Genomic DNA, 26,751 nt, shown 5'->3' on the forward strand with positions numbered 1-26,751 from the left:
GATACATAAAGTAAAAAAAACATATATTTCAAAACTGGCTTATCACAGATATACAGTGCAGTAAATGGGTACATGGCCAATATGAAATAGAAAAAAAGTGCACTGTTTATGATAAGACAATTCAAGACAATTTAAGTCACATTGGTTGGAACTGATGATGCCTCAGAGTTCAATACAACTTGACTTGACCTATGATAGACACACACAGACCTGCAGCATACAAGTATGAATGTATTGAGAATGGCGTTACAAGCATACTGTATAATATAGTGAGCCTATGCAGTAAATGAGAACATGCATGCACACAGTGATCAGAGGCCACTATTGATTTAGCAAGACATAAGCAGTTACCCTGAGTCAAGAGCAGCCAAGTCTTGGTCAAGTCCTCCTTAAGGAATTATTACAGCACACTGATTACCCAGGAGGGACAGTGCAGTTGTTGAAAAGTTCTCTATAATAAGCCTGTGTGTCAGTATAACGCCCCAACCACAGCCTTCAGTCAGGACTGTGACGATAACAGCAGCCACAAACCCTGTCATCAGAGCAAACCTCAGTCAGCAGTGGAGAGAGGGTTTGACTATGGCTATTGTGCAAAACCCGGACATTATTCAGCACAGCACTGCATCTTTCATGACACCAGCTATGTACTTTGGTTGTTTATAGGACTTATCACAGCTTGATTGTGAAATAGAGGTTAGTGAAAACATCTGTAAACATCACTTCTGAAAACGGTATTCCTATTGTGAATTCGTCATGAGAAATATACTGCTAAATGACACAAATTGCTTCACCAGACATGGACTTGCCTTTGAACACCAAGAGTGAACATTGGTTTATATTAACTTATTTCGTGGGAAGGATCAGTATGTACATAATTTCCATGGAAACTCTGAGACATGGAGAGAAATATTAAGAGCAGCTGAGCAAAAATTTCACACACACTCCTGTTATTGTTATCTCCTCTCAGGCTTCACCATCATAATGGAAATCAAATACCTCTGATATACAACTAGAAGGGCCTGCCTGCCACAGAGTCAATTACATGCAATCCTCAAAAACTCAAATGCTGAGAGAGCAGCAGGCAGTCTGGATTCTTGAGAGTGCTGTATCAGGCTGTTTACAATTACATTTCTATGGGAGGAAACCTAAGTAACACAATACAAGAAAGTTGTTAAAGTTACAACATGCAGTACCCTTCTTTACTGTATTGAGACATTAACAAGAGCCAGACAGTGGCAGACAGATCTCATCCCACATGGGTTCTATCAGTCACAGCTTGAACCAGCTGCTCTCTAACAGATGAAAGCTTCAGTCAGCGTGGTCAGTCAGAAACAAGGGACATCACTCCTGACCACAGTGAAAGAAGAAGAAAAGTAGAGCAATATTCATGGCAACACATGAGTGAAAACCTCTCAGTCCAGAACTTTCACACATTTCAGGCAGAAAGCAGTGCCACCTTGCATAGCCTGCTGTGGCTACCATTTGTGCTTTCTCCGAAAAGGAAAAGACAGATTTTAAAAGGGACCTCACCTATACTTCATCAAGTGTCCTCACAGGCACAATGAGTACATTCACACAGTTCACTGGTGTCCCATTTGTAGCCCCAATCGTCAACCTGAAAACTGCTCTCTGAGTGAGCTGAGTATAAGCCAGTCTATTCAGCATGCATGCTAAGAGTCCATCTGATTTGCATGTTAAACGGGGATCTCTCAAAATATGTGAATGCATGTGTCAAACAAGCTCGGAGCAGGGGCAGAGAGGTCCCCTGTTACCGCCCTCCAGTGGCGTTTGCAGAGAAGGCAAAGCGAGAAGGAGGGAAGAGGTTCACGGGTCAAGTAGACTGCGTCACATCAACAAATGCAAAGTGGTTTGTGGGTCAGAACTGAAGGAACAAGAACCTCCTGTGTGCATTGCACCTGCTTACAACAGCAGCGCCCTAAAGGCATGAGTAACTCTAACTTCTCATATCATACAAGGAAGGTTGTCGTGGGTTTATACTGTACATTCAAAACCCAAAGATAATCAGTTCACTATCACATTTTTAAGGTGGAACCAGCAAAGTTTGGATTTTTTCTTGGAAAATAACTTTCATTCAACATGAATACATAGAAAATTACAGTTATAGTTCGTTGTGGTGAGTTTATGAGCAGTTTGGTTTGAAATACCTGCCCTCTATACACCAAAGAAAACAGAAATTAATTACTGGAAACTTAATTGTCCATATATGTTAGATTATATGCTTATCTATAGACAGATTTCAAATCTTTGCATCCTCAGCTGAACTGCTGACTAAGTTGTGTTGACAGTTACCCTTCAATCAATAAATTGCTGAATTAAAATAAAAATCTGATATCCATTCAATCTCTGCCTCTAAGTTTATACTTGATCAGAGACGGCACCACCCTGCTCCCTCTCGTTCTGTTAGTCAGTTGTTAGTGTGGCTTTAGCTAGCCTCATTTGGGGAAAAGACCCTTTAGATTGTTAGCAACAATGACATTTCACAGTTAGACTTTAAGCTAAAAAACACTGCATCAATATTTTATGGCACCAGGGTTTTGAGAAGTTAATGTCAGCAGCTTTTCCACTACATTGGCACTTAAAGAGTCCTCATTAATGAAGGTTCGACACTCCCAGGAGGCACAAGGGTAAACTGCACTGTGCAAGTTTAAAAACAATACTTTTCTCTCTTATATATATAGAATATAGGAAGAATCCACCTGGATCCTGCGTTTCCATGGTTACCGCCACAACCTCAGCCACCTGGATTCCAGCCAAGTCAACAGCTGTCGCAACTCACAGTAGGCCGGTCTTAACATTCTGCTCGTGACAAGGGTTGATGATAAAATGAATAAACTTTAATTTCCGCCATCGATAGACATCTCAAAATTTGGTACAAATAGATTATAGTTAGTTAGATAGTTAGTTATAGACTAAAACTATTTGCTTCCACCATATCACTCTGCTCATTTTACCTGCTGTAAGTTCACCATGCTAGTTTGATCATCCTTACATTTCTATTTTTATTTCACGTTTTCACTCTCTATATATTCACTTTAGTAATCAGTAAATTGTAAATACACCTGTAGACTCAGCAGTTTTGTGTGTTCCTTTGCAATGGAGAGCCGGATCCCTGAATCAAGAAATCACAATCTTCGATATCAGTAAAATGTACGGTGTGGATATTAATATATAATATTGATTACATTAAAACACAAAATAATTCTGTGTTGTCCTCCCTGAGGACTGGTGCCCCATACAAGGAGTGTGATATTGGATTTCCCAGTGATTATTTTGTGCAGTTTTGCAACAATTCCATCTGTACAACAATGGGCTGCATTACATCTCAACCCCATTAATTAAGAGTAAAATTACTAAAATTATTATCTTATAAATAGCAGCCCAGAAAGCTATAATCATCAGCATTTAACCTTAAATAATCTGTCCCTTAGTTATTGTTATAAACCACTGCAGACTGTATAGCTGGTATAAATGAACTTAAGTTTACTGAAATTATGTTACATGATTTTTCACTATTTAAGGTCAGGTTTCTCAAAACAGTGATCGTGACAGTGACCACTGTTTACAGTGTTAAAGTGATATTGTTTTACTGAGCAAGGACATTGTATTGTTTTTCAAATCAACCAACTGACCATGCTCTAAAAATGTTCTAAATGTCCTTGGCATAAAGGCAAAAGGCTTAAGCAGACTTTGACCAGTTCACATTTTTGAGTCAACCAATGGCCATAGTCATTTTAATTCCTGGACACAACAACACACTGAGAGATCGTCTATGATGAGCAATTAAAACACAATTTGCTGTGTTATATCTGGTTTTTGTATGTGCTACATGGTCAGCTACATGGTCAGCTGAAGAATCTCATTTTGTAACAACAATGCAGAGAAAGTGCCAGTTGTTCAACACAATGCCTTGGTTCATTACCCTCAATTAACAGGCACCACTACTTCTCAAAATAGCACTCAAATTGTGAGATTTGAATGCATTCCTACAAATAAAAGAAATTGAGATATCCACTCCTCCATTTTGAACACTCAGAAATCAACAATCCTGTCAACAACTGAAAAGACTGCAATTCATACAAACGAAACGTGACTACTGAAATCTTATGATAATCTTCTGAAATACTATTCCTAGTTAGTCATGACATTTCAGGTGTTTACCAGATGTTTACTCAGAGTTTGGACTTAGGCCTGGATTAATACAAAAAAGCTTGTCTAGGAAAACAAAGAAGGGTGTGGATGGATAGATAAAAGATATCAATTTGACATTCAAATTCCATCATCTTTTCAAAGGCTTTTCAAAGGAAATTTCAAGGTTCAAAGGCAACCTATGCATTTAACATAAATGTCAGGGATCATCATCAGAATCAGTCAGGAGATACACTAATTAAGCTGTGGCACAGAAGTATATTCTTGAACTTTCACTACATTGTTTTCTAGCACTTGGAAGCCAAGACCTTGAAAATCCTCTAACTGCCTGTTTGGATTATTATGCAGTTAGTGGACCACAGCAATAATACTTCACTCTTCTTATGTAAACATGAAATTCTTCAAGTGGCCTTTTTGTAAATACAAATAACACAGCAGGAAATTGGGAAACCACTGTAACTGTCCTGAAACAACAGGACATAGATAAATATAAACTGAAGTTAATCTTGGGGAAATTTATTCATTCCCTGACGGTTTTCAGAGAATGTCAAAACATGTCAACTTTAATGACAAGATGAAAATATCACACCTATCAAACCTCCACACCAAGTCACATTTTTTGATGTTGATAAGGTTGAGTAAGCTGTCACCTACTCTTCGGAGCGTCACAGTTGTCAAACAATGTCTCCTGTCTCTGAGGTCAGAGGCTACAGGATGCGCAAGCTCAGGAATAACTTTGCCCAAGGATATGCTTGCAGCCCTCCACTGGGTAAATAAACACGTCACTCATCAAAGTGTCAGATTCTTTCATTTTCACTCTTTGTTCTCATTGTCTGCCTTATCAAACACATATACATATACACAGAAACAGTAGAAAATGAAGAGGAATCAAGTTGTGTCTGTTATGAAACTTCTTACACAAAATCCTTTGAGGGCATACTGAGTCCAATGACATATCATCTGTTCTTATGGGTCATATAAGGACATTCAATTCAGCTGAGCAAGTCAGAGAAAAACAGGCACACATCAAAAAGTTTTAAGAGTTTACAGCTGTGCTAGTGATACTGTGAGGATGTACTTTGGCACAGGTGTGTTTTGAGCTAAATTGTAAAATTGGCATGCTCGCAGTGACAACATGCTGATGCTCAGCAGGTGTAATATTTATGCTTCTTTAATTATATTCACACAACCAATGGTCATCAGAAAAGAACAAATGTGTAAAACACTTTATTCCAGTGTGGGAATGTTCATGTATTAAAGTGGTAGTGCTAAACTTAGCTACTTCTACATATTTGTAGCAGTTCGTGACAAAGTTAAACCAGATATAAGCAATGTATAGCTCCTATAATATGAGCCTGAGTCATTTATACTTGTGCTAATATTGGATTTTGTTTTGTTGTAACTGCCAGTGGTAGTGCCAGCAGTTTGTAGACATGTCTTTAGATACTGTTGGTTTCAGAAATTCCTGATATGTCTCACTTGGAATTACAAGTCAAAGGCGTGAAGGTTTCCTTTTTGTCACTCAGCTGCTTGTAATTATGATTTAAACAGTACAATATACAGTACAGTTGTCTTATCTTATGTGACACAGCATTGTTCAACATCTTGGTTTAGAATTTTAGAATGCTAACATTTGCTAATTAGGACTAAACACAATGCAGAGCTGAAGCTGATGGAGATGCAATTAGTTTTGTAGGAATTTGGCATAAAACAAAGTATTAGACAAATTTAAATTCTGACCTAACAATGTTGCTAAACAAAAAGTCAGGGGATCACCAAAGTCAAATCAAGATTCATCATCTGGGAACCATGAATGTCTAGGTAACAAATTTAGTGAAAATCAATCTAGTAGATGACAGGAAAAGTGAAAACTGCTGGTAGCACTATGGGAAATCTCAGTCTACACCAAAGTGGTGGACCAAACCAAACAACAGGCTGACACTGGCATCCCTAAAGCCACACAACTCGCATGGCTGAATAAAACACTAATAGTCAGATCTGAGGGGCCTCAAAGAGTGCAAGATTGCATCAATTCACCAACTTGTCACAGGCAGTCAACCGGCAAAAAGGTGCAGAAGCATGTATGATTTCAACACATGTTCAGCTTGCCATAACATGAATACAAATCAAAGTGAAATTGAAAAGCAAATGAGCCATGAGACGGGAGCCTATATTCCACTGATGGTATAGAGTGGCCAAAGAAAATGAAGCCTTCAATTGTGTATGGCTCCAGATGCTCTGTAATAACTACATCCAATATATTTTATGTCCATCTGGGATCTTTAAATGTATCATTAAAACAGAACATTTGGCAGCACAGAGAAATCTTTTTTCTCTGCATTCAGTGCATTGGCAGGTTAATATACAGGAGTAATGACAAATGTTTTTACCACAAAGTTGAATTTAGATGAGGTATTTACTGAGAAATTTCACCCCCGTACTTGTGGAATATTCAATAGTGATTGTGGATTTTGCATCAAAGGCAAGCATTATTTAGTAGCCTACTTTGTGGATGCATGGTTGGAAATTGTGGTTTCTTCATTTAATAAACCAAATGTGTCTAATTTAGGGCGTTGTATGCAAATGACTGGATAACTCTTTTACAAATCTGGCATGTTTTAGTCATTTCAACTGAGGTTTTGCCCTCTTTTCCACAATAGCTTGATGAAAGGATAATGAGTTGGACCAGTCCAATCCACCTTCTTCCCCAAAATTCATCAAATGTGGAGAGGGCAGCAATGTAATGAGTTCCAAACATGCTCAGGAACAAGTGGATGTATCACTTATTGCTGACCTCTTCCTTAAATCATGATTTACTACTGATGAAAGGAAGAGCTAGTTTTCAAAACAGTGTGTCACCAGTGAGGCGGCCAACAACCATCTAAAGCAGGGAGGATCATGTTTAAAGAGCTCAATTACCATGGCGAGGTCTCAATCCGAGAAGCACCGGGTTCTGTTGTGACTCATAAAGGTGCTTTTGATTAGAGCATTGGCATAAGGCAAGAGGAGAGCTGGCTCTGCGTTGCCAATGAGGCTCCCTTGTGTACAATTAATCACAGCAGGTTCAAAGCTGGTAACGAAGTAGACTTTCAGGATCTTTTTTTAATTGTACCAACAAGCATTTAGGAGACCAGACATGACAGGACAGGAGAGCCCACCCCTGAAGTTGTGCCAGCAAAGGTGGCAGAATAGGAAATGTGCCATTGTTTTATTTTTTTTCTTCCTTTCTCTCTCGTTTTCTCTCAAAGAACAGGTTGCAACTTGGAGTGTTTCTCTAAGTAAAATCAAAGATGTTTGATGCCTTAAATACCCAAAGATACTAGATCTGCATTGCTGGTAGTGTAAAGATCAGCATTCCTCCATGTTGCATTAATAGGATCATTTATCAAGCAAAATTAATGTTACATGGTTTGTAGTAATGGTTGGTATTAATATGTATTCCATGGGCTCAGTTTTCTGAAATGATAAATGGTATGTGGCATGGCTTAACGTCAAAGTGATATTTTTATCAAACAAACACAGACTGCTTTACCGCCTTCGCACTTTTGGTGCCTACATTTTGGTGACTAACCATGAAAGTGACTGGACAGAAGCATGGGGTGGGGGGGTGGACGGCTATAAAGGGAGGTGTGGCAGCAATTTTGGTGTCAAGGATTGTTGGTTTGATAAAATGTTGGCTGTCTGTGGGTGGCAGTACAGGTAGTCTTTCATCTCTAGCCCTTAATTTGAGGAACACAGTCCAGGTTATTTCTTCTTTCTTTTAAATTTATATAGTGTGGCCCTTGACTGCACGCAAACATGAAAGGACTTTACAGAGACAGTAAAGTATGTGGGCAAGTGTCTGTGATTTGGTGCCCAGCAAAGGGGCAGACTGTTTTACACATTATGATTCAAAATATCCACATTACTCATCATCAGAACACAGGGACAGTGACTGGACACCCACACCCATGAAGGATCTTCTAGATACTTTTAAGTTGTTTCTCCACTTCACTGCGTTAATTCACTGTTTATTCACACTCCTTCAGAACTTCCTTTATCACATTTCCTCATTTAAAAATGTAATGCTGCTGGGATCCAAAAACTCAGTGTACTGTCCATCCACAAAGAATGATGAGCACAGGCTTTTTACCTAGAGCTCAGAGCAATAAGAAGCACTGCGTGCTCCTGCGAGTGCATCATAATTTGGTGCATGTTAGGTTGATTTCAAAGTACCCAGTTAAAAATAAAGAATAATTGATTTTTCTTTTTACTCAAAAACACATTTCTTATCTGTGTCATTCTGTTCCCCCACTTCAAAAAACAAACTTACACCCTGCACGCATTTCCCAAAAGCTACATTTGAAGCAATGTATTTTCCATTGCAGAGCCCTAAAGTTGATATTGCCAAGATGAAGTGAAGATGAATGCGTGGATTGTCAACACGCATCACAAACAAACACTCAACATAAAAAAAGAACATTATTTGCTGTTGATAGCATACCTGGGATTTCATACACAGTATAAGCATCTTGCCTCACTCAGAAAAGAGTTCTTCTTATGAGAAGCCTCTTGAATTTCCATTACAAAACAGTCTGTTGTATACAGGAGAGCACTGCCTCAGAAGAGGATTAGAATGGCTGATCTAAATGATGCCAGCCTCTGTCACACCTAATGATTGTGCAAAACTTTCACAATTGCAGTGGCAATGTTTCTGTTCACAAAATTACAAAAAAGAAATGGAAAAATCTGCTGTTCAAATCCAAATGAGCTGGTGCCATCTCTGCTCCTTCATATTGAGAAACAAAAGTTTAATGTAATGCTACACAATAACTATATACAAAAGTCTGGTTTGTGTTGTCTGGTCATAGTTTGTGTTGTTGTATTAGTTTATATAATCTAAAGGCTTCTATTAGACAGTTCAGGGTTCCACAAGTTAGAATAACAGGCAGCAGAACTCATTGTTTCCTATTAAACCAAAAAAAAGGTGAGCTAACATTAGGCTACAGGCCACAAGCAATTACTCATAATGAGTTTTAAGGCTGGTGCACTGAGCAGGATGTTGTATCTTTGTGTTTGAGACCTTGGATTGTATGTATTTGATATAATAAAAGACCAATTTCAGAGAAAAATCTCCAAAAACAATAGAGTGTAGTAAAATGTAATATATTTTAACTGCCAAAAAGTTATGTGCTGCTAAAAGCTGAGTCCCCTATGCTTTGTCCCTTTTCGGAGAACATGATATCAGGCCTGAAGAAACTGTCACATTTTACGCAGCCTGGTTACACAGTTAAATGCTGAAAGCTAGGACATTACATGTGCTAAGATATTCTGTGATCAAAGACTTTTTTATAGTCACTGGAGCCGTCTCTCATAGATAATGGTCAAAATGGTCTGAAGCAGGACAATGGGATTCACCCCCTCCCCTTTCCTGGACCAGCTACAATCGTGGAACTTAAGAGTTTTTTTTAACAGAGTCAAATACAGTATATAGCCAGTCAAATGAAAGAAATTCCTTCTAAATTTAAAATAACTGATGACAAATAAAATCAACACCATCCCATCAAGTGCAGTGTATGGGCACAGTGATGTGATCCATTCCCTTCAAATGGAAACTCTGCATCACAGCTCTCAGCTGAGCTACAACAGTCACACTAAGACTGACAACACTGGTTCTGACTGAAATGGATTCATGGCTATGGACAAGAACCATGTTATCTAAAGGAATTTACGTGATCCAACTGAAAAAATGTCATTAATTACAACCAGGTGTTGTTTTCTTTTCTTTCTCCCTTGCTTCAATAAAGCAATAGATTCTGCCAAATCTAAATAATACAAAAAGACAGAAAAGTTGGAGGAGAGCTAGCGATGGTTGCAATTTGAGTTGCACCATTGCTCAACATGTGCATAAATAAGGCAGCACTGAAGAGCCCCCAGCCACTTTCATTAATGAGAACACAATGACACTGTGCAACATTATCAGATAAGACAGGCAGGAAAAGCTTGCAACAAGCAGAAGTTTGTTCACATTTTGTAAAGAAAATGCAAAAAGACAGACAGAGAGCTACACACGTTTTAATATTTTCTGTAGCAACACAGTTATCATGAAAAGACAGCTGAACAGAATTAAAGTGACATTTTGGCAATTAATTCATTTCTACGCACTGTTTACAGGTTACTGAGGGGACATCACCTATTTGGTATGTAAAGCTCTCTAAGTAGCCACCATTGATCAATCATGTCTTAGAAAATCATATAGTATGGAAAAAAAATCCCACAGAATGGGCTACCAATGCTGACAAAGCCAACCGACGCAGGCTAGAGCTACACAGGGCATCAGGGGAGGAAGCTCTGCCAGCTAAAGTCAACAAGTCTGACATTACAAATCCCGCACAGCACTGAAACAAAACAGTATGATACGGTGTGAAAGCAGAGCAAGCTGGCAGCAGTCAAGACCTCACTTCCACATAATGCAGAAAACAGGTCATGTACGGCACTCTAACACGCCATAGACTGAGTTTGTGTTGGTGAAATTCAACAGTTTCACACTAAGCAAGAGTGACTACTGTTCTTCAACAGAGGCTCCTTTATTCTCTTGATAAAGTTCTGCAGATCAACTCGTTCATGTCGAGATGTTTTGGCAGGGATACACATAAACAAGATGCTTGAAATGGTCCAAGCTGTTAACAGTGGGGAAACAAAAGTCTCTCACAGAAAATTAATATGAAACATGATGTGTCCCCTCTTGCTGCTCACGCAGATTCAGGCATGAATTTAGTTTTAGTTAGAGAAATCTGCTGCACCTTCAGCTCGAGCAGGCAGGATCCTGGCTCAGAAATAGACCTGACTGTAAACAACTGCCTGTCAGTCACATAGCGAAGTCAAAATTTAGGAACAGAATGTGCTGCTCATGGTGTATATATGGCTGGGAGATAGATATCTGATCTGCATCTCATGAATGCACAGCTTGAGTAGGCCGCGTGAAACAAAAAATGGGAAGACTCGCCTGAAAAGCTTGAAATAAGGGGTGTAGTAAAAAACCTCTCTGACACAAGATGCAAAGTCAGAGTGAGTCATGGCACCTACTGGTCAGCAGCACAGGACCAGCAGTATCTCACACAGACAAAGCCAGCGACGCACAGCCTTGCTCTTTCTGCTGCCGATTGGCCCGGAGGGATGTGATTAAAGTGGCAGAAAAAGAAAGATGGGGGGGTTGGGGGGAGACAAGAGAGAAATAAATGTTGATATAGCAGCACAGCTCATCCATTGTAAGGCCCAATGGAATGAGATCTGCCCAGCACGGACGGTCCCCCCCCCCAACATTTGTCCCAGAGAATAGGAACTTTCATGAAGGGACAGAACATAGAGCCGAGCTCTATGGTGACTGTGTGGGACAGAGAGAAAAGCTGAGGAAGTAAACACAGTTGCAGGCTCACATTGCTGCTTTTGTTTACCACCACAGAGAATCAGCCAGCGTGTCCCAGAGGAAAACCTCTTGACAAAGGTTATGATTGTTGCTGATTCAAAACAGTCATAGAAAAAGTTAGCTGCTGATGGTAACCTTTGATGTCAGTGACTGTATGTCAGGTTTCATTATGTAAACCTCACAGAAGAGCTGAGCCCAACAAGGAGCAGCTGAGAGCTCAAGCCACTCGTTCTTCCCCCCTTTTGAGTGCAGCTTGCTGGTGGGTATGTCTGGTAGATATGACTGCTGGGAAATGAATCCAACACTTAAATATCTAATCCACTTTAAACCCTTGTTTGTAAGGAAGCAGATTATGATAGATATCTATGCTTAAGGCGCAGCCAAAGAGACAAATTGCCAATTCAGCCTCTAAGGCTGGCAAAAATAATTAACCACAAGGGTGAAATTACAAAGAAAAAGAAAATGCAGGTCGTGGAGGGGGGTGGGGGGGCACTGACCCCATGCCACGAGAGAAGCAGGAATGTCAGGTCAGAGGGTGCAAGACCTCTCTCTCCCCTCCCATACACCAGAATAGACATGATCCACAGCATACCACCGTGGTGAGGAGCTGCTGTTTTGATATGGCCCCACTTGACCTATGTGTTGGGTGTAAGCCTTCTATTTCTTTCAAAATGTGTCCACTGAGAATTCAACACTTTTCCTGGGGGTAATGAGAAATAGTCACTTAACAAAAGCATGTGATAAATTAAAGACAGACGGTGGTTTTACACAGTACACAGACTGAATAATAAATGAGCCAAAAACTTGACATGTCTTGCCTTTCCCACATCTGGTAAATTCATCGGTGAGTGGGATGCACCACGAAACGTCACTCACTTCTCACTTTCAATAACCACTCTGCTTTACAGGAGCCTTTTAACACAGGGGCCAAGTCAGAGGAAATGGAGTTGCTGGCGGCACTGAGGTCTGTGGATGGTTAAGGCTTTTCTTCTCAGGTTGAAATTTACACTCGCAGCCACCGTGGGTGAAGCTTAGGTCATTAACACACACAATCACAGTGATTAGGCTCATCAGAGTGTCTGTGCTCCAACAGTCACACACTGTACAATGCTGAGAAGAAGGGACAATCAGCTGTGGAGCCGTGGTGATGAGCTTATTGTTGAACAAGGCGTGTTGCTCGCACGGATCAGAGCAGCATCTCATTCAGCTGTTGCCTCTGAATAAGGACTCCGAATTTATGCTTTTCGATTCTTGACATACCTTCAGGCTTACGTGATCAACTCATCATGTAACTCATGCCAAAAAAATGTACTGGCTCTGGATGCAAAATGTTTTTTTTATACCAAACAGGAGCAGAACCATTCTGTTCTAATAAAGATAAATGAAAGACTTTGGTGCTGTCATGGGTCAAACACTAACACATTCTTGGACAGGATGAAGAGGTGAAATGGTTTATTTGTGTGAGGCCTAAAGTTTGTCACCATTCAAGCTCACCCTCAAAGCTTCTTGGCATGTGACACACTCATGATCCCCTGCCAAAAATAGGTAGCTTATGGTCATAAAATAACACTAAAGGGAACATTATAGTCTTAACAGGAGTTCATAAAGAATATTAAAACCCACTTACAGACACACTGTAACAACGTACAGCACTTTATTCTAACAGGAATATTCCCACAGTACTTAAAATACCATAAGGTCACTACAAAGTGGCTGCCATGTGTTATTCTCCTCTTCATTATAAGGACATCATGCTGTGGTTGTTTCATTTTAATGTAAGCAATCATGTCAAAACCTTCAGGCAGCAAAACCTCACAAAATAAAAGCCCCGTGTTACTCGTGGGATATAAAACACGGTGAAGTTGGACGGCACAGCAAACTACGATGTCATCACGCTGCGCTCAATCTTAACATGGCCCGAAAACAAACACCGCTGTCAACAAACAAACTCGGAAAAGAAATAAATCTTTTACCTGGCAAACGTCCTCCTGCGAAGTGACTGTAGCGTTCAGTGGCTGCAACCTGTCACACGACACGGGGAAAGGGGAGAAAAATCACTGCCACGCAACTTTCGATGCAACAGCTTCAGCCCCAAACTTTCCAGCCGGACTTGGTTGGTATTTTATTCCGCTTCTGTCCTGCCAAAAAAAAAAAAAAAAGTGTGTCTGGGATTGCGCCCTTTTCCTAGAAAAAAAAAAGCAAGTCCTTCCCTTTCTGACAACTTTCGGTACCCGCTATATGTCTCTGTTTGATGATGAATTGCGGACTGAGTTTTCTGGTTGGACGAGGAGGAAATGAAGTTTGAGGAAGAAGAAGAAACGGCTCTTACTGACTCCTACAGGCGCGTTAGAGCCTCGGACCTTTATAGGAGAATTACAGAGGGCTGGGGAGCCCATAAAACTGAAACCAGTTAGATTTATAATGACTGGTCTCATCAATCATAATTTGACAGCTGTAAAAAAAATAAATAAATAAATAAAAAGTGAGTTTTGACGGCTGACCACAGAGACCACTGGAAATGTAAATATTATGAACAAAATGACATTTTCTTGTTAATAGATCATTTTAAGAAAGCAAAGCTCTTTCTTCAGTGGTTAAATTAAGCAGCATTTGGTATTTTGGTATATTCACTGCCTGATGCCTCCTTTAATTACTTCATGAATCAATACAGCAGCAGCCAGAAAACACTACTGTCATGACAAGACCATGCGTCCAAACATGCATGGTGTTCAGCGAGCCCTCCAGCTTTCCCTCTGCCTCCATGTGTGTAGGCTAATTATCAGTTTAAAGTGAGCAGAGGGTATGAAGAGGAAATTTAAAGGCAGCTTAAAGCCAAACTGTTCCTCCAGTGGGACGCCTTGACTCGAGTGAAGAAGCATAAACGCATTCTGTTCAAGCAAATTTATTTTTGTGAGAACAATATGCAGCAAACCTGATAACACTCATGTCACCTATTTCAAATTTCCATCCACTGAAATCCAGTTTTTCTTGCATGTGCATGTGTGCACCTCTTGTAACTGAACCACTGCTGTAGTCCATCAGTTGTCATTATGATCAATAACAAAAGAGTTTAGTTCTTTTAGGTTTGACTTTGACTTTTTATTTGACTTCAACCTTTGTAATTAGAACTATCTCATGTTAGTTTTTCTATAAAGAACCATAAGAGAGAGCACACTTTACTGCATGGGTGGGGAGACTTGAACTCATCACTCAACATGAGTGTCTGTGGATCCTGCTCTCATGATTACATTGTTAGTGAGTGTTACTGAGAGAAATTTAAAAGACATAATCATTAAAGTACACTGCTGGTCCCCTGATGGATGGGATCGTTTGAGCAGAAAGCAGACCTTATGTGTTTAAACTTTGTATAAAGACACTGCACTTAAACTGCACTTACACACTGCCTTTCCCATCAGCACTTTTTAAAATCTAGTAGTAACACTATTATGTTAGTACTTCTACATTTTATTTGCTGTCTACCAAAGAGTTAGAAGTTTAATAATGACCTTACACACGTCCATTAAATATCTCTTCAGTCACTGTTTGGAAACAGGAAACAGAAAGTCCAGCACTTCTAGATCTAACAAACATGTTATATGATGTTAGTTAGATCTAATCAAAGTGAAAAAATGACAAAGTGACATTTTATGGCGACTATTTCTTTGCTTTTGATCAGTTGCCAGACAGGTATTGCTCCTGTGCAAAAACTATTTTGGCACTTAATCACCCACAAAATGGAAGACAAAATTTACAATTTAGAGCCAGGCTAGCTTGAGTAATTTTTGGTGTATGTCCAAAAATGTCAAACATTTTTTTTTTTGTTTTTTTTGCTGTTTTGGTATCCATTTGCTGTAGATACCAAAAAGTCCTTGCCATTACTAGTAGAGTAATTGCTATAAATCTACTAAATTGTTATAAATGTAATAAAATTTGTGTCCCTTTTCAGTATATTACTTTACTCATGTCCTTTGTTTTAGAGTTTTGCCCATATTTTGGCAGTTTTTTAAGCTGTTTACTTATCAAGAGTTTTAGCCATCATTGCATTTACAAGACAAGAGGTTAATAAGCCCTAATTCTTCATACTCTGATGCTGGACTGAGAACAGACTGGCTAGCTGTCTTCTTAGCAAGCTAATTTCAGTAGAAAAGAAGTGATATAACACAGGCATCATTGTAGACAGCTCTTGGCAAGTAAAGGAACAAAGTTTCATGCTGAACTCACAACATTTCCTCTAAGCTCGCAAGTAAACAGTTGTTAATGCTAACAACAGCTATATAGAAATAGATTATGAAAAATGTACATATAGCACCATCAATGTCAGAGGATTTTATTTGTATATGTTTCTATGTTCATTATCTAATTGTTTTCCCCCTGCTTGCATTAGAGTCACATCACTCAGTTGATATATCATGAATATGGAAATCACTGCAGCTCGCAAACATTCCCAGCCAGGGTTTGGTCAGGTATCCTTCTAAGTCAGGAATGACAATTCCCAAAGTTATATATCATGCATTCCACAGTCTTTCCCTTTAGTGAGTGAGAGGAGATACTATATGACAGTCAGCATGCAGTGGATCTCAGACGATGACCGCTAATTTGCAACACAGTAGGGGTCATAATATGACTGTAATTTGACCGCTCATCTCAGCAGCAGTAATATATACAGCATGGGGAAACAGCCCAAGTGGAACATGCTGGGTTAATGACTTAATAGCCAGCATGGGAGCCACCTGGAGGAGAGCCAGACCTGCACTAATTACAGTACCTGTACGCCAATGATAATCAGTGAAGCCTATCGTGCAGATCACTCTTACCAAGAACATGCACAGTACAGCATGCTGAGGAAAAAAAATTTATTCAGACTTTTGAGAAACCTGACAGGTGGTCTCTGCCGATCACCTTATGAGTAGTGATTTCTCTTTAGGCATCATTTGAATGCCTGGCAAGTGGCATAAGTCATTCATCACTGCAAGTATGAAAAAAAAAATCATATGGCAATTTTCCAAATGCGTAATCCACTTTAAGGTACTGTAGGTTTGAAACACTTTCCTGGGTTTTGGTATAAGACAATGTGGGAATCATTTTGAACAGCAAGAACAGCAGTTGTAAGATATTATTAGCATTATAGAAGTAATCATGATGACTGGATTATGAGTGACAGATTTGATCCTCAACAGATGTCGATTAGAGAACACTTTTCTTCAAAACACATTGTTGAGGCATGGCTGCATGTAAGTATTGTTCATACCAGAAGCAGCTGAAGCTTATATTATTTTTTGTTGTTTGAGTTACGTCACATCATCTGTCCATTTTACTACTGAACTTTACAACGTTTCCTTATATTAACCTATAAAGTATTTAGATTGAAGGCCTGAACACTGCTTATATACTTGCTATACATGTACATAAATGCCCATGTGCTTCTTTAAATATCTATAAAGGGGACAAAGTTGTGTTACAGTTGTCAGATGGGTTTTTACCATACCCTTTCACATTCAGTGCTTTGTCTTCCTCCTGTGTCTTACATCACTGGCATGTTCATGACTCACAGACCACAGTTAATCTCCAACAGATTACAGTAAATAACTCCACAAATACACTTTAATGGTCTTAATCAGACCCAGTTAGGTGTAGCTCATTAATTTAGGGTCAGTCTTTGTTCAATCAGGTTGTGTTTGTTGTTGTAGGTGCTGGACCCCCAGCATCGACTGGTGGCTTGAGGTGCAGGTGGAAGATCTCCTTACCAGCGTTGTCAGAGTACAGACAGGAGGGGGGACCTTGAACAAACTGCAGTGAGACACTCAAGTCCTCACTTACTCTTTTTGCTCAGCTATTTGTCTTGCCTCTGTTTTAAGAGAGACCAAGCTGCTTTCTACTATTTTAATTTAGTGAGTTTTAGCTGTCAGGTAGATTAATGTTGTGTATGTTTAGAGACTAGCATTGGGTCAAGGTCAAAAAAAATGATTTTAGTATAGAGAGCTGTAAGAACTCCATGGATTTAAAAACACTCATTGCCTATACTGTTCTGTAACTGTGCTAAATGACAAGTATGTATCATGATTTATTTAAATACACTAAGCTTTCAAGGATAATATGGCCTCACTGTTCAGTAAACACTACACTATTTCCAAATACCTCTTATCTAACATGGCATTGTGCGACTGGCAAAGGATCAAAGTCGCATTGAAACCTTGTTATAAATTATTCACTGAGTCTTGCGCTGCCGTTACACCTCAGCTGTCTAAACCAATGCCCTTCAAAACAACTCTTCTGTATCTGCAGCACGGCACCTTCACAGCAAAAACAGTATCATGCACCTCACTCGGCAGAGCTGCACAAGAAAAGAGCCCTCAGCCCTCGCCGGTCGCTGCAGTGTGGCGTGCAAATCAATGGGTCAATAGTCTATCAGCTCCTTCAGTGCTGAAGAGTTCCTGCAGTGTCCAATAGGAGATGGACACAGAATGCACAGCTGGGCTCAGGACACATTTAGGTCTCCAACACAGTGTGTGGTAATGAGCACTCCAGCAGTGTCATTGTCTGTAAGATGAACTTGGGGGACTAATAATACCAGATACATCACTCTCTCAACTAGCTATGCAGATCTCACACAGAGAAAGTGAAAATGTCAATTCATAAAAATAGCAGGGTTGGGTTTTCTTTCATTCGTTTTTCCTGCAAATACTTGGCTCTCTCCATGTCCATATGTCAGAGTGTTCCCTTCTCTGGGAGTGTCCTGGAGACCAAAGGGCCCAAGGATTTCCCTCAGTAGTTAAACCTTCACGCTAACTGTTGATTGCAGGGTAGAAAAGGGCTTTGGTTTTATGACTCAAAATCTCAACAGGGACCTCACCATGGCAGCTCATATAATATCCTAAATAGCTTTGCTCATATTCGATTACATGCTGCATTTCCCTGCTTTTTTAACTTCCAACAGTTTGTGAATAACGAGGCTCTATATGCTTGCAGTTGACACTCCCACTGTGGGAAGCTACTTTAAAAGCTATTACAGTAATACACATCATTCATCATGGTCACAAATGAGGCCTGAGGTAAGTGAAAATTGTGGCCCTTTATATACCCATGGGCCTCAAAACATGTGTAATTGACATTTACTAAACTAGTGTTTTTAATGCAGGTATTAAAAGATGACATACAGCAGCTGACAGATTAACAGTAAAGCAGTGCATATAACAAGAACAAATTGTGTTGCCAATACTTCCCGAAGACATCCTTCTAATAGTGTGACATCACTCACAATGAATATCTACTTCATTCATTTTACCACTGTAATGGGCAGCCATGAAGTCCAGCTGAGAGGTCAAGGACTTGGCTCCCAGTGTGGCAAAGTGCTGATAAATTCTTCAGCTGCATAATTAAGCAAAAAAGATACTGCAGCTGCTCCTGGTTTCCCTCTGCCATCGACCCATTCCATCCGTTGTTTGGTTTTCATCACTGCACCGGCCACCTGCTCTGATCCTGCATTAGGATGCCAAGTAAGCTGGACAGACGGAATATAAAAAATGTGATGGCTGCAGCAGCGGAAGAATGTTTGTTTTTGTTTCAGTAGCCAAGTTAATGTACATGAATGTGAAAAAGAAACATTTTCCTACTGCATTCCATGACAATATAAATCAACTGTCATTGAGCAATATTACTTACTATACTTATTATGAACACTGTGCTGTGTGACTTTGAGTTTGACTATCTATTTTTGTAATTTTTATTTGTTTATTTATAGCTCAGTATCCAAAGAATTACAGTAACACTCTGAAATTTTGCCATGCATGTCTAATTTATGTCCAATGTCAAATCTGTGTGCCGTACAGATAGCAGTGTACCCTTTACAGTATGTGTTAAATGTGAGACTAAGAGTATAATGTAGAAAGAGAGAATTCTGAAAACATTGGTACTGGAAAACAATTTCGCATTGAACATATTTTGGAATGCAGAATCATTCAATATTGATGTTCTCAAATTTCCTGTATATTTTTCTCTGGAGTTGGCAAACGAAACCAGGGCTATAAAATGCAAATGAATATTGAACTTAATGAAAGATCACTAGAGGATGACTTAATTAACATCTTGCACTTAGAGGAGATTTAAAAAACAAACTCTCTCTCTTAGCTTTGTAATATTTCACAGTATCATACAAATGTGAAGGAATGTGAGTGAGTGAAGATACATGTGGGATGTTGTGCACACAAGTGGCATGCTACCAATATTTGCTAAATACGCTGTCAAAAAGTTAGCTAATTTGTGTTTATGCTAACTTCCAGTGGCACACAGCATGCGGTCTGTCCAAAAAGTTCACATTTTTCAATGTACAAGGGGCAAATTCTGGACCAAAAGAAAAAAAAAATTGGAGGAGTTTCACAAACACATTGGAGGGCATGGAAGTTACTGTAGGAATGAATGGACTTCTGGTTAGCTCACACACAGAGCTATGCGGAAATGAGGCATTAGGGTTCACACACTAACTGCACATGCATCCTCCGAGTGGACTAGAAAGGTGGTGTCCGCAGCTGTCTATGTTTGCAAGGGAATATAACTGAGGGTCCTTTGGGTTTATAATTATTAAACTGAGCAATAGCTGATTCTTTGTTACATGTATTTGAAGCCAACTGCTCAATAAAAATTGTCACAAGAAAGTGAACACCATGGCCACCTTGCTTTGTTATTTTCCTGGATGTGCATGGATACATCCTGTTGTGTTGACATAGTATATCCTTGTTGTCGTGAGTTTGTTTTGGAGTCTACTTTTTGTCCAAGAGCAGACAAAAATCTCCTAATGCAGCTTCAGGAGTGCAGCAGAAGAAAAACAATTCACCTGCCTTGGCCAACTACTGATCACTTCCTCTTTGAACCCTATAAACAGAAAACCTGAAATGCACTTCCTTGAAAATCACATGCAAAATCGATTCCAAGCAGAATTAAAGCTGCGAGCAGCGTTGAACGGGCCCTCGCACCCGGCGCCCGTCGGGGGAGCGGCGACCGCGGGACCCCGGCAACCGCGGGGTCAACGCAGGTTGCAGGGCACACGCTGGCGTAACAGTTCACACTTCCCAGATGTAAAAATTTAAAATAAAAGCTTTTATGCTAATTATTTTCTGTGATAATATTTTTCAGAGCTCATCATCTGTGACAGCTCTTGGCTCTCCTGACTGTAACCTCTCTGTGGCAGCTTCTCACAGACTCAATCAACTCCTCTTCCCCTCCCCCTCAAACACAAACACAAACACACCCACACACACACACACAAACACACAGAGAAATACCCCCTCCCAAAAGGAGATAAAACTCAGTTTTAACTTGAGTTTACAAGCTTTGAGCTTTGAGCAAAAGCATTTTTTTAAGTTCTGTTATTGGGTGCATATATAAATCATTTATGCTTAAACAAGGCTTATAATGAAGTTATTTGAACAGTGAATATCTCATCTGCCTAAAGTCAGGGCGACGCCACTAACCAGCTGTAGGGATGGGTATCATTAGGATTTTATCTTTATCCATACAGACCCCTATCATTCCAGCTCAGACTGTTACTGGTTTAAGAGAGTGAAGTTTATAGCAATTTGCAAAATTTGGAGATTAGTGACAAACTAACCAGTTAGACTACATACAGACAAGCTTTCATTTTAGCTGTTAGTAACAGTTTGCCATGAGCTTAACCAGCGTGCTGTGCTTCCTGTTAAACATGTCATGAGACTGTGGACAACGCTGAAAATATTACTTTACTAACTACTGGCCGAACAGGCGCTTTGACAAAGAAAAGGTAAAGGCCAGCAGCTTTTACTTTTCAATGCACTTGTCGTCAACTTGAGTGGCTTATATTCAGCTGGTTCACCTCGACGCTGGAGGACCTAGTGAACTTTTCCTGTCGCCGTACACTGAGTAACACGAAAAAATCAGCTGACCCCGTGTGAAATTTCCTAACTGATCAAAACCAAACTGTAAAGACAGCATTAATCCACGCTCAGCTTTGGTCAAGGGGAGACATATGGTAAGATTACATGAATTCATGTAATCTTCTTGAGACTACAATTTCAGACTTAACTAAGTCATTCACTAGTGTCTTGGCAGCGTTTATGGGTTCTTTAGACAGGTCTCTAACTGGTTTTCTTTCCAGGGTCATTGAAATCTTTGGCTTCCTACCTCTGCCCAGGCTTGTTCTGCACAGTGTGGCTCTCCTTGAATTTCTCGGTGACGCTTCTCATTTGAGTTCTTGACGCTTGGAAATGCTGTTATAACTTTGTATATCCTTCTCCTGCTTCCTGAGCATCGACAATTCTTCAAGTCTACAGTGATTTCCTTAGTTTTTGGCATGATGCTTTCTCAAGTGACAGCTCAAATCTTAACTGAAGTTTTTATACCGCGTGTAAAGCAGCTCTTGGCTCTCCTGACTGTAACCTCTCTGTGGCAAGCTTCTCACAGACTCAATCAACTCTTCTTCCCCTCCCCCCTCAAACACAAACACAAACACAAACACACACACACACACACACACACAACACACAGACACACACACACAGAGACCCCCTTCCAAAAACCCATCAAAGGAGTAATACAATGGCTCCATCTATAGGATAAAGTAGAGAGTCGCAACAGGAAGTTACCCCAAAATCTGAGGTTTCAAACAGGAAGTTGGGTTTCCGAACTTTGACGGGCCAGAACCGGCACACGCTTCGACCAAAACTCACAATTTTCGGAGCCAGTCTTCCAAAAAATTCCTCAAGGAGGGGCTGACAACATTTGAAGTGAATCTGGTCACCCGTCTAGAAACTGGACATCACACTATAAAATATGTCATTTCCTGCTATAAATAGGTGGTGCTACAACAATTGTATGAATATTGACATATGGATGTGTGCAGATAGGTACCATTAACAATCCTGTAAAGTTTGATGCAGTTTGGACAAAGTATGGCCGAAATATAGCAAAAATAAAGCAAACTTCCTGTTTCGTGGCGAGTAATCGAACTTTGAGGGGCCATAACTTCCACGCCCTTCAACAAAAACTCAAAATCTGCCGCAATTTAACATCGTCTATGTCTTAAGAACATACTATTAAGTTTTGAAGTCAATCGGATAATGCGTCTAGGACTAGTTCGCGTTCAAGCGACCCCTGGAAATGGCCAAAAACACACAATTTTTCACCTTCCGGTCAAAATAAAAATACTTTCTGTTGGGTTTAGAATATGGCTCCAAGAGACTTTTTGGTGCGTCATGGGATGTTACATATGTGTGCAGATTTTCAGATTTTTAGGCGCAACGGGCTTGAGGGGCTGTTCCGTTTAAAAATGTAGGTGGCGCTACCGAGGCCATTTTACCACACCCATGCTCAAGACCCCTAAATTATTAAATTTTTCGCCGTGCCTGACGCGTCTGCAAATTTTGGTAAGTTTTCACGCATGTTAAGGCCCTCAAAAAGCCGATCTAAGAGGCGGAAAAAGAAGAAAAAAAATAATAATAATAATAATAATAATAATAATAATAATAAACAGACCGAAAACAAGAGGGTCCTTGCAACTCGTTGCATGGCCCCGTTGGGCCACGCAACTCGTTGCTCGGGCCCTAATAATCAATGTGTCACTGTTTTTCAGTTTTTATTGTCAATTAAGGTGTTCAAAATATAGATTTTTAATCTGTCTTTATAATGTATATATGGGTTCTAACCTCGAGATATATTGCACAGTTTATCATTAACCCTTGGGGGTCTGATGCTATTTTCTCGATTTTTACGTCTTTTTAAAATTAACCTTCCACAGTACTTGCATATAAGATCCAAGTTTTTTATAATTAAAAAAATGGTTCGATATTTAACAATTTGTGAAAACGCACCTTTAACCGTGTCTTAAAGTGTTTTGGTGCTTAAATGTGTTTACCGTCTCAGTCTCAGATTCGCAATAGTAGTAGAGCATCTTCCTGTTAGCTGACGTATGTCGTCATTGGTCACGAGCTTCTGGGAGGAGCTGTTCAGAGAGGCGAATCAGATCTGAACCACGTTCGAAGCGTCGCCTCCGTTTGCAAGTAGTGCGGGAGAACGTCACCACCGAGGTCCGGATGCTTAAAGTTTTTGTCGAAAAGCAGGTGAGATGCTAAAAGAAACTCTGGAGCTGTTTTTTGTGGAGCTGTTCTGCGGCGGCGAGGTGAGGCTAATGTTAACACCTGGGTATTAGCATTAGCATTAGTAGCAAGCGTTAACATTAACGTTAGCATAAACATAGAGCGTTAGCATTAGCCTTATCGTTTGAGGATGTTTTGGCGATGTTCCCTTTTTGCTATGTCTTTGTTTGTTTGGGTTGAAGTGTAATTGTGTTTCTGTGGCTAATGCGTCCCTGCCACGTTGTTGCCAACCGTTTATTAGTCTGTTTGTCTACAACTGTTTGCATCGCTGTACCATCACTAGCACGCCATTAGCATACCGTAGCATTTTACTGCTTCTTTGTAGTTTGTAGCTCCAGCTTGGTCATTGTAAGTCAGTTTATGGTGGATTATCGTCGTCACGTTTCTTCTAGTTGCGGGTTTAGCAGTTTTCAGTGTGGCATTGATCATTTTGCAGTTTAGTTTTTTGCCTCCTTGGCGTTTGTGTGTCTCTGTAGGTTTGTGGTAGTAATCTATCCATAGCCATTGATTGATCCCCTCACCATTTGTTTGTCGTGACTGAAATTATTATAAAAACGATTTTAAAAATGGCTTTTCTCTCTGAGATCAATGAAGTCATATTGTAGTAGCATGATTAATTTAGTCACCTCAAAAGTCAAAGTGTAATTGTTGGTTGTACTTGTGTTTTCCAGGTTTACTGGTTCAGCTGCTGCAGCCTGGACACAAACACCAGCTCCCACCTTAAAAAGCAAACAGAGGCCTGGACTACGAAGGGAGTTTAAGCCACTCTGATTTAACTCGGGTTATCAAGGAACGTCGGGGTTGACAGACGTCGGCTGCCTCGATCTGCGTTAACTACAGCGATGGTTAAGATATCAGTAAGTTGAGTCAGTGTTGACTTAATCCTCTGTGGACTGAAGTATAATTAAAAATACCAGAAGTTAAAACCTTGCTTTCAAAAATGTACTTAAATGAAAGTTTTTAAAGTTCACAGTAATGTACATGATTCGACAAATAGTTATTGTGATTGATTCTCAAAGATGTAATGCTTTTTCTTGTCATATGTGACACCTCATTTTTTGAGACACTCCTCTAATGTTTGGAAAATGTTGTGGTTCAGCTGTAATGTTGAATACTTTTCTGTGTTTTCATGGTTAAACTGTTGATGAACAGGTCACAGTGTAGTGATCATTGTGCTTTGTATGTTTCTCTCTGTATGTCCTCCAGGTGTCTCCACTTGACGTCCACGATCAGAGAATCTTTGAACAATGAAGGAATTGTTTAGACCAGGACAGAGGCCTCCAGGTAATTCACAAACAGCTTCATCACCTGTCCAACACAGAGCACTGGCATTAAATTATATATCATGTTGGTTATCTGTCTCTCATTTTGTTTGCATCTCTTGACCAAATGTAGTTAAAATTTATCTTACGTTGGAGAAACAAACATTTCCATCCACTGCTGTTGTGTGAATATGAGGAGCTTCTTCTGTGTTTGTGTAGAAAACAAATGTAACTGATGAATCCAGAACAAGAAGAATTTAGTGTCTTTTAATTCTGTCTGTATCTGCACAGTTTATGTTGATGTGTTCAAAGTTACATCTTTATATGAATGTTTGTTGTGTTTTTCTCCACAGAATTCCAACTTGAAGCATTAAATCACAGAGAGAAGAGACAGACATGAAGATGTTTCCAGAAGGTCAGTGTTTATTTTTTAGTCTGACTCTGTCATTATCTCAGGTGCAGTTTGACACAAATATAAAACTTTAGAACAGAATAGAAACTTCAAAATTTATTAGTCTAAGAGAATATAATTGTGTCTATCTGGTCTCATATAGTGTAGTTTAGTCTTCTTGTGTCTTATTAATTATTTTTTGTCAAATTTCAGCTGTTGATTTTTCTCTGTTTCATAACGCCCTACGTACAGGTCTCAGAGACGCCACCAGTGCCGTCAGTTTCACAAGAACAGCTTCTGACGTCGCGTATCGACGGTTATCCCGTAGCGCCAGGGAGTCTAGAGCGCTTGGACAGGCGTTCACAGAACCTGTAAACCAAAGCTGGGGCTCTCGCACTTTGTCTGCCTCAGGTAAGATTACAACTGGCAGTCCCTTTTCTTTTAGTGTTTGCATTTGTTTGTACAGCCTCAAAATGTACTGCCAAAGGTGATCTTTAAGTGTCCAAGCTCAGCAGTAGTTGTCTTATATAGTAGTATCATGTCCAACAGACAGAATCACTTCTGTCTCTAACTGACACTCCACTGAAATCAACCCGACTCTACTGATCTCAAAGGATAAAACTTTTGACACTTTACTGTGACATTGAGTATTTTTAACTGTTTTCCATGCCTTAGTATTTTATGACATTTGTTTTTGAGTGTTTTCCATGCGTTATTATACTATGACATTATTTAAGTGTTGTTGGGTGTTTTTCCACTGTTTGTTATGCCTTACTGTACTATGATGTTTTTTGACTGTTTTTCATGCATTATTGTGTACTATTACAGTATTTGAGTGTTTATTACTGTTTTTCATGCCTTACTGTGCTTTTACAATATTTGAGTGTTTGTGACTGTTTTTCCATTGTTTTTTTTGCGTGGCATTATCCAACTTGCCTGTCTTTTATGTCATTATGCAGCCCGTGCCCTTATTTTAAGAATTTGAATAAATTTAACAAAATAAAACGACCACATCTTCATTGGTATGAATCCAAAGTAATGCAGCAATGTATTTGTGCTTTTGCTTTTGCTCACATGTTAAGAGTTGATTTTAAAGCGGTGACAAATGTTTTCTCGCTAAAAATTATCAGTAATTATCACAATAAATGTCTGTGTTTATGGTCAGAACATGACAAACACTTGCCAAAAAGTAGAACTTTTTACAAACCTGAGGTAGAAAATCTAACGTAGCAAATCTAAAAGCTAACTTGCGCAAGAGGAATCTCATAGTTCTATGTACATTATACAATAAACGTGCATTAATGTTCTCGTTGTCCCTAAGCTAATCAGTGAGCGGAACATGAGGTCGTCTGACAGTACATGATGATGTCTGATTAGGAGCATCAGCTCGAGTAATGTTGGTGTCAT

The 26,751-nt window shown here is 39.6% G+C and overlaps 1 protein-coding gene and 1 long non-coding RNA gene across 8 annotated transcripts in view; one reads left to right on the forward strand and one right to left on the reverse strand.

Annotated features, from left to right (window-relative positions):
- Positions 1 to 13,881, reverse strand: part of tspan9a (tetraspanin 9a) — a 155,427-nt gene extending 141,546 nt beyond the window's left edge. For all 6 annotated transcript variants that reach the window (XM_051073527.1, XM_018664421.2, XM_018664425.2 and 3 more), the window contains exon 1: positions 13,546 to 13,881. The gene's annotated coding sequence lies outside the window, so the exon portion shown is untranslated. The remainder of the gene's footprint in view (positions 1 to 13,545) is intronic.
- A 9,539-nt stretch (positions 13,882 to 23,420) lies between these two features.
- Positions 23,421 to 26,305, forward strand: LOC108875446 (uncharacterized). Of its 2 annotated transcripts, none has more exons than XR_007814011.1 (5): positions 23,421 to 23,655; positions 24,363 to 24,548; positions 24,898 to 24,975; positions 25,307 to 25,368; positions 25,597 to 26,305. It is a non-coding gene; the product is annotated as an uncharacterized LOC108875446 (long non-coding RNA). The 2 variants fall into 2 exon arrangements; XR_001959868.2 differs by lacking the exon at positions 23,421 to 23,655 and adding an exon at positions 23,854 to 24,039.
- The last annotated feature ends 446 nt before the right edge of the window (positions 26,306 to 26,751 follow it).

This window comes from Lates calcarifer, linkage group LG10, assembly GCF_001640805.2.
Source record: "Lates calcarifer isolate ASB-BC8 linkage group LG10, TLL_Latcal_v3, whole genome shotgun sequence".
NCBI classification, from domain to species: Eukaryota; Metazoa; Chordata; class Actinopteri; family Centropomidae; genus Lates; species Lates calcarifer.